The following is a 7,606-nucleotide window of genomic DNA, read 5'->3' on the forward strand; positions in this document are numbered from 1 at the left end:
CGGCTCGGAGCAGGCCCTTCCCCGGCTGCCGCCTACCGCCACAGCCAGTTTCCTCCCAGCCCTCGCACGGAAACGCGAACAATAGGCGCCGAGCTGCGACGGCTGAAAATCCGCCCAGCCCGACCTTTCCCGGTCGTGCTCGCAGCGCGGCTGTTCCCTTCGGCTTCCGTGCGGGCAGGCGAGCTTGCGGGGCTGAGATCCCCGAGCGCCCTGGCGGCGCGATACGCAGGGCCCCGCGGCTCCGCTTGCCCTGCCGCGGCCGGGTCCCGTCCCTCTGCAAAATACTGCTACGAAGAAACATTAGCTGGGGGTGTAGGGACAGCTCTAGACTAAAATAGCTGTAAGGGAGCCTGCATGATTGCACAGATAAGTGGTGACCTTAGGACCGTGGAGGTGTGGCGTCTATTCACAGCTTTGTTTCTGACTGACTGGTTAATATAAACTGAATCCTGCTAATTCATGCTGTACTCTTTGCATTTCTAACAGTGGGTTAATGATAATATTTCTCTTCCCTTAATGTTTATTAATAACCAGAGACTGGGGTACATTTGCTAACTGTCATTTTACTAGTCTGACTGTTTTTTTTAGTCACCATTGCTGCCTTTAAATAACAAGGGGAAATTGATTCTCTGTTGTTTGTGCATCACGATCCACGTGACTTCATAACTTTGAAGTGGGCTGGACCGGCTGGTTTCTTGGAATCTAATTTTTGTGATAAGTAAAGTATGGTTTGCCCAATATGATGGTGACTCCTGTACATTCTTGATCGTTTTTATTGTAGTTGAACAGCATTCTGACAACAGTTCTCTCTTTAGAGATCTCTTGGGAATTGAAAATCTTCCCTTGCTCGCGTTGGGGTGATGTTCTGCTGGGTGCATGCTCTTCTAGTGTAATTATTCAGTGTTACAAAAAAGGTCATACGAGTTTGTTGTAAATGTGTAATTACTATTAAGCATAGCAAAATACCTGCCCGTTTTGCAAGCTGATACATCCAACAGGCTGTTGTGTACAGCCACTTCCAGGGGGCAAGTGCGGCTGCAAACAGCTGAACAGCAGCCGTACATAGAGGCAAACCAAAACATAACTAGTTATCAGAAGAGTTATAATTAGCCAACATATATGTGGTGTTTGGAGGATGAAAACAATTATCAATTCAAGTGGAGCTGTTGTTAACAGCCACAGCCTTTTTCCCAACAGGCCACCTCTGATAAGTGCTTTTGCAAGGAAGGGCAGTTCCAAGGAATGTGGCTGCTTGCGAGTGTGAACTGTGATAGGGACAAAAATCTCACTCTGGAAACATCTGCTTCAGGATTTTATTAGGCTTCTTGAAGCAAGGAAACAGCTAGATGTGTATGTTTAAACATGCACGCTTCCGGTCTTGCTTCCAGGATTTCTTCTAGGACTCAAGCATCAGCAATTTACCTGTTCTTTTTGTCTTAAGGAGCCTGCCTGACACCTGCACCTTCTTCTCCAACAGGTGAAGTTGAACTGTGGTTTCTGTCAGCATGTCTATCAGCAGCTCAAGCTGCAGCTTCAGGTAATTGTTTTCCTCCAAAAGGGCTTTGTTCTTTTTCAGAATTTCACTGGTCTTTTCCCGCAAAGGGGAAGGGCGTATCTGCAGCCCTGATTGCTGGGGAGAGGAGCTGTTCTCATCTTCCCACTTGCCTTCCCGGAAGATAAGTTTAGCCTCATTCAAGTGAGCCCGGGGAGGACCATAATCTAAGCCGACTTCGGTCTGCCGGCTTTTATAGTCCACCTGGTAGAAAATGGGCAAATAGGTGATTTGGCGGAGGGAGGCCTCTTGGGTAGAAACCTGCGGGAGAAGTGGTCTGCCCAGCAGTCGCGCAGCCCCTGTGCTACATTCCCAATGACGTTCATGGTGAGCGGGGCTGGGAGCGGAGACCCCCACCAGAACAGCACGGGCACTGATCCAACCTGCAGAGAGATGCATAAAGCTGAGCAGATGTGTGTTAAGCTAGACCAAAAGACAGCAAGCAAAGTTCTTCCTTGAARCCTGTTACCTGCTCAGGACATGCTGCCTGGTACCAGTTATAAATTGCTGCTTGTGAGCTTTCTAAGTTTCTTTACTAGGCAAGAAAATGACGGGAAAACTGTACAGCCTGGGTTTGTGGACATATAGGCTTCTAAACATATGAAAAGTGGCACATACTGCATGTCTGTAGGTGATGCAGATGCTGATCTCTGCGTACACTTTGGAGGTAATGGTGCAATGCAAAAGAAATTATCAATAATTCTACTATGTGTAAGAATCTGCCATTTCAGGGAGAAAACAGTGATCAGAGTTTAAATATCTGCTTCTGAAAAGATGACAGAACTCRTTAACCGCTATCCTGGCCCCACTGCTGTATGTTCCTTCCCTTTCTGTCTTTCCTAGCTAGGTGCTGCTTGTTCTTCTGCTTCCGTCATAAGCCTCATCCTTCATCTCTCAGCTATCTGCTGTCTTATCCCTGAACATGTTGCTTGTTCCTTGCATTTGCATATAAACATGTATAATTCAGGATCTAACAGTTAATCTGCAAACCTGATTAACTCTCAACAAATACCTCTAGCAGCTCACTCGCTTTATCATCTGAGGTCTGTAAGTGGGGAATGCATGGAAGTCTCATATGACTAACACTTTGTAGGTTTTTCTGTATAATGTGACCTCTAGTTAAAAGCCCTAGAATTCAATTAGGACCTTTCCATCACTATCCATGGCTTTAGAACCAGCCTCTAGATGTGATGCTGTGACAAATACAAGCTAAACAATACTATTAAATATGTATGAAGTGTGTTCTACCATATTATATAACATGGTCACGTTCATGATCTTTCTGCCAATTCACAGCTTGCTAATTCAGCCTCTCTCCCTTTTGTTTTGGGCAAATTATGAAGCTTTTCAGTTACACTGAACCTTTACTTTCTTCCACTTCACCTTTTCTGTCTTTATTCTTTATGCCGTAAGTGCTGCTCTGTAACTGAGGCTGGGCAGGAGCTCCGGTTTCCCTGCTTTCCTAATCTGTAGTTTACTAAGAAGCCAGTCTGGAAACCAATTTGTGAGGCTGATACACACTCTGGTTTAGTGAAAAGCAGATACTCAAGTCCCCTCTCCTCTCTGAGGCTGCTGCTCTACTGTTTGAACCCGTCACCCTTCCCTTTATACCGCCAACATATCTGTAGCTTAGGCTCAGCATCCTTAGTCACTGAGAGAATGGAAGAATTGCCTCTCTTCTGCTCCCTCTATGATCTTGTCCTTTCAGGGCTCATTTTGGGATTCACCTGTCTGATGCTTTTCTGTTCATTAGTGCTAAAAATTGGGTTTTGTACCATGATAATTATGACAATTGACAGAATACCTTTTGCTTTTTACTGATAACAGCTACCTTTCTGTGCATGCAGTTACAGCAGTAGAAGAGGTGTCCTCTTCCAGTACAACTTAGGTATCTACACTCTTCAGCCCTGCTCTGCCCAACTCTGAGCTAGGTGGGCATGAGTCAGCTCTGATCCAAAGGCCGTGCAGCCATGCAGTGCTGTGCTGAGCTAATAAAGCTGACCTCTGAGCAGGTTTCTTTGCTCAGGCAGAACATTTACAGCTCTTTGGTGGCTCAGTGTTGCACCCACTGGGAGGGAGGCAGGCAATAGTCCGTTTGCATCAGTTGCAACACGCCTTGTCTGAAGTTCTTTCCTTCCTTCCAGGAGGAGAATGAGCTATACGGCTGTAAATACTTTACAGTGGGTCCAATTTTGGGAGAGTGTGCTGCACCAGCTATGTCAGGACAGCGCTAACACAGTGCAATTCCACCATATGGGCAGTGCCTGAGCTCTTGTTATACCCTGGGAACTCCGTGCCAAGGACCCACGGCAGCTTCCAAGGTGTTCGAGGGAGGCTGCCAGCCACTCTGACAGGGGTGCCACCAGAAACCCATTGCAGTCGATGCACTCAGGCAAGACCCTGGGTTTAACTGCCCCGTCCATGAAATGGAGCCTCTTTCAGCCACTCACCGATTGCAGACCCAGGAGCAGTGACCACAGGGACTCATTGGTTTCGTGCTTGCTGGCGTGATGAGCCCCATCTCCCAAAGTCCCTTTCCCCATGTCATGTTCAGCTCAGTGTCATAGCTATGATAGTGATTCACAATCGCTGTCCAGGCTGCGATGCTGCGCGGGGAGGGGTGCCAGAGTAGCCCCCTTTGTATCTCCCGCTCACTGCAGGTAACGTTGCCCTAGCTGTTTGGAGTCACCCACCTTTCTCTGGTCAAGTAACGCCGTGACCATGCAACGCAGCTGATGCACAGGCCACACGTGCTGCTGCCACAATTCCTCCTTTTTATTCCTGTTCCAGGAGCGCTCTGGGGGACTCCGCAGTCTTCCTCAGTGCTGACCCTACTTTGACTCTTCCTATGTAGCTTTTAGCGCTTAAACACTGGAAATCCCAGAACCCACAGCAGGACGCAGTGTCAGCGGAGGCTGCAGCAGGGCATGCGCTCTCCTAAACTACCACGAAGAAAGTCCAAGCTCTGCTCCCGAGGGAGGGCGTTCCCGCAAGGGCACGCGTGAGGCCACATCCCCCTCGTGTGCTATGGCTCTGCCCTTACCAGGGAGAAAGGCGAATTCTTGGTGCTCTCTAACAAGTGGTGATTACTGGCGAAGACGAGGCAGATCGTAGCATTAAAGCGTGGACTTTCCTAGCCGCCCTGTCTTGACCTGCTAACATTCAAAGCAACAAACTGCTTTGGTTTTGCTTGCATTTTCCATGTTATCTAATCTAGGACTGGTTTTTACTGCCTAGGACTGTGGCCTGTCGTAAAGGGAATATTTGCCTGCGGGCAAGGGGCCTGCGCTTCCCGGCCTGTCGGAAACACTCTGTGCCTCCATCCGCAGCTGCGTCTCCCGTGCGGCAGCGCRGAGGTCAAACCGAATGCGGTGCTGTCGCCCCCCTGATATGTCACGGGTCGGCCGCCGTCACGCTTTTCACCCCAGGCCACCTCTGTCAGTACTTCACTAACTTCTCTCGGGCTCTTCGGCGTGGATCTGCCTGTCGCCCCTGCGCTCCCTCTCCCCCCCGGCTGGGCGCTCCTTCCTCCGACGGTGCTCCCGGCATGCACCGAGCAGATCTGTGTGCCTCTGTGTTTATTCAGATCAGTGGGGTTCTGGCTCTTGCTGCCCAGAGCGTTCTTCACAGTTTTGGCATTGATCAATACATAATTCAAAATGATCACACGGGCAAACACAAAAATGCTCTTATGGTGAGAGCAGGACTTCTGCAGACTCAGCAGATAAAACGGGTCACAACAGTGGTTATTTCTGTTACACAACTGCAGTGGGTGAAATTGCTTTCTTTTTTCTTGCCCTTGAAGTCGCTTGAATGTAAACAAGTAAAAATAAGGCTGATGATAACAAAATCAGGATGAGGAAAGGAGAAGGGAAAGGAAGGCTTCCTCCAATACTTGCTCCAGAAAGGACCTTCCTCATGGTTTCGGTAGGCCGGCTCCTGCAAGCTTTGATCCTGGAGCCGCTGTGGAAATAAAGACTCTTTGAGAAGTCTGGCTGCAAATTAGCATTTGAATTCCCTTGTAGTTTGTCGTCAGATGGGCAGGAGGTGGGTGCTAGTCTTGGTCTCTCAGCACGATACACAAAGGTGGCTTTAAAAAGTTAAAAAGTCCTTGTTTTTCTGGGGGAAAGAAGCGCACTGCTCAGACTATGGATGCTTGTGTTTTCCTATTTTTTTCCCCCCTTTCCATTTCTCCTCGGCCGAGTTGTAGATAGACCCGTCTGGGTATTGTTAGCCTGGTCTGACCTACTTCCCGGCCTCCCCTCGCCCGGTGTTGTGGATGCTGGTGCTATGGCAACCCGGGTGACATCCAGCATCACAAGCGAGGTCTTCCCAGCTGAGCCCTCCTCCCCCAGACACCCCCCTGAAGAAAGTCAGCGCTTGGGCTTCCGGGAGAAATTCGGGGGCCTGCTCGGTCCGTGCCAGCCGGCCGTGCTCCAGAGGGATCCCGTTTCTCATCCCTGTGCTCGGGTGCATCCGCCCGCAATCCTACGGCACCGCGGCGCTGCTTGGGGCCGTGGGTGAGCCGTAGCTGTCTGCACACCGGACCTGTCTGCGCGCGTATCCTGCGCAGGCTGCCGCATGACGTGTAGGAAAGTACACGTGTRTGTCCTTGAAGTTTTCGAGATAAAAATAAGCTGCTACCTTCTGAAAAGCAGCGCTGAAGCCTTACAGGAAGCTTGGCTAGGTTCCTGTAAGCGCACACGTGTTCAAACGCCCGTGTGCACAGCGAGCCGGCAGCCGACTGCAGTTATTTTGTTGGTGGGACAGAGCTGTGCGCTTTCATCATCTGCTCGCTTGCTCACGTGGGAACAAGATGGATCCGGCGGGAGGAGGCTTGTTTACAAGTTCAGCCTCTGCGTTTCTTACGACAGAAAAGTTCTCGCTGCTTCTTTGCTCCTTGCTGGCCTCCAGCCTAGCTGGCTGCTTCGCTTCAGAGGCCGCGGCCATATCGGAGCAAATTTGCTTCCAAATGTCTCAGGCCAAACCTTTTTCCTGGTGGCTGTACGGGCAGGAAGCAGGAAGGAGTCCAGGAGTCTGTAAAGCACTTGCGGGGTCGCTTATATCCTTAGTAAGCTGGTTCGGGAGGATTTCAGWGAGGATCCAGGCTTCCCCCACCCCAATAACCCTAGTACCAGGGCCTGGCCCGGCACGGGTGAAACTTTAAGCGAGAGGGTTTGTGCAGGAGGCCACACGAGTGCTGCTACGGGCATGGCTTGGGGTGCAGGGAATGCTGGCGTGGGCACGGCTCGGGGTGCAGGGAGCGATGCCATGGGCACGGCTCGGGGTGCAGCGAGTGATGCTGCGGGTGCAGGGAGCGATGCCATGGGCACGGCTCGGGGTGCAGCAGGCGATGCTGTGGGTGCAGGGAGTGATGCCATGGGCACGGCTCGGGGTGCAGGGAGTGATGCTGTGGGTGCAGGGAGCGGTGCCATGGGCACGGCTTGGGGTGCAGCGAGTGATGCCGTGGGTGCAGGGAGCGGTGCCATGGGCACGGCTCGGGGTGCAGGGAGCGATGCCGTGGGTGCAGGGAGCGATGCCACGGGCATGCCTTGGGGTGCAGCGAGTGATGCTGTGGGTGCAGGGAGCGATGCCATGGGCACGGCTCGGGGTGCAGCAGGCAATGCTGTGGGTGCAGGGAGCGATGCCACGGGCACGGCTCGGGGTGCAGGGAGTGATGCCGTGGGTGCAGGGAGCAATGCCATGGGCACGGCTCGGGGTGCAGCGAGTGATGCTGTGGGTGCAGGGAGCAATGCCATGGGCACGGCTTGGGGTGCAGCGAGTGATGCTGTGGGTGCAGGGAGCGATGCCATGGGCATGGCTCGGGGTGCAGGGAGCGATGCCACGGGCACGGCTCGGGGTGCAGCAGGCGATGCCGTGGGTGCAGGGAGCGATGCCACGGGCACGACTCAGGGTGCAGGGAGTGATGCCGTGGGTGCAGGGAGCGATGCCATGGGCACGGCTTGGGGTGCAGCGAGTGATGCTGTGGGTGCAGGGAGCAATGCCATGGGCACGGCTCGGGGTGCAGCGAGTGATGCTGTGGGTGCAGGGAGC

At 52.1% G+C, this 7,606-nt stretch overlaps 1 long non-coding RNA gene across 1 annotated transcript; it reads left to right on the forward strand.

Moving 5' to 3' along the window:
* Nucleotides 1–1,468: 1,468 nt before the first annotated feature.
* LOC112964889 lies at nt 1,469–5,554 on the forward strand. Its single transcript, XR_003253117.1, has 2 exons — nt 1,469–1,537; nt 3,697–5,554. It is a non-coding gene; the product is annotated as an uncharacterized LOC112964889 (long non-coding RNA).
* The last annotated feature ends 2,052 nt before the right edge of the window (nt 5,555–7,606 follow it).

This window comes from Apteryx rowi, unplaced genomic scaffold (assembly GCF_003343035.1).
Source record: "Apteryx rowi isolate R43461 unplaced genomic scaffold, aptRow1 scaffold_2, whole genome shotgun sequence".
NCBI classification, from domain to species: domain Eukaryota; kingdom Metazoa; phylum Chordata; class Aves; order Apterygiformes; family Apterygidae; genus Apteryx; species Apteryx rowi.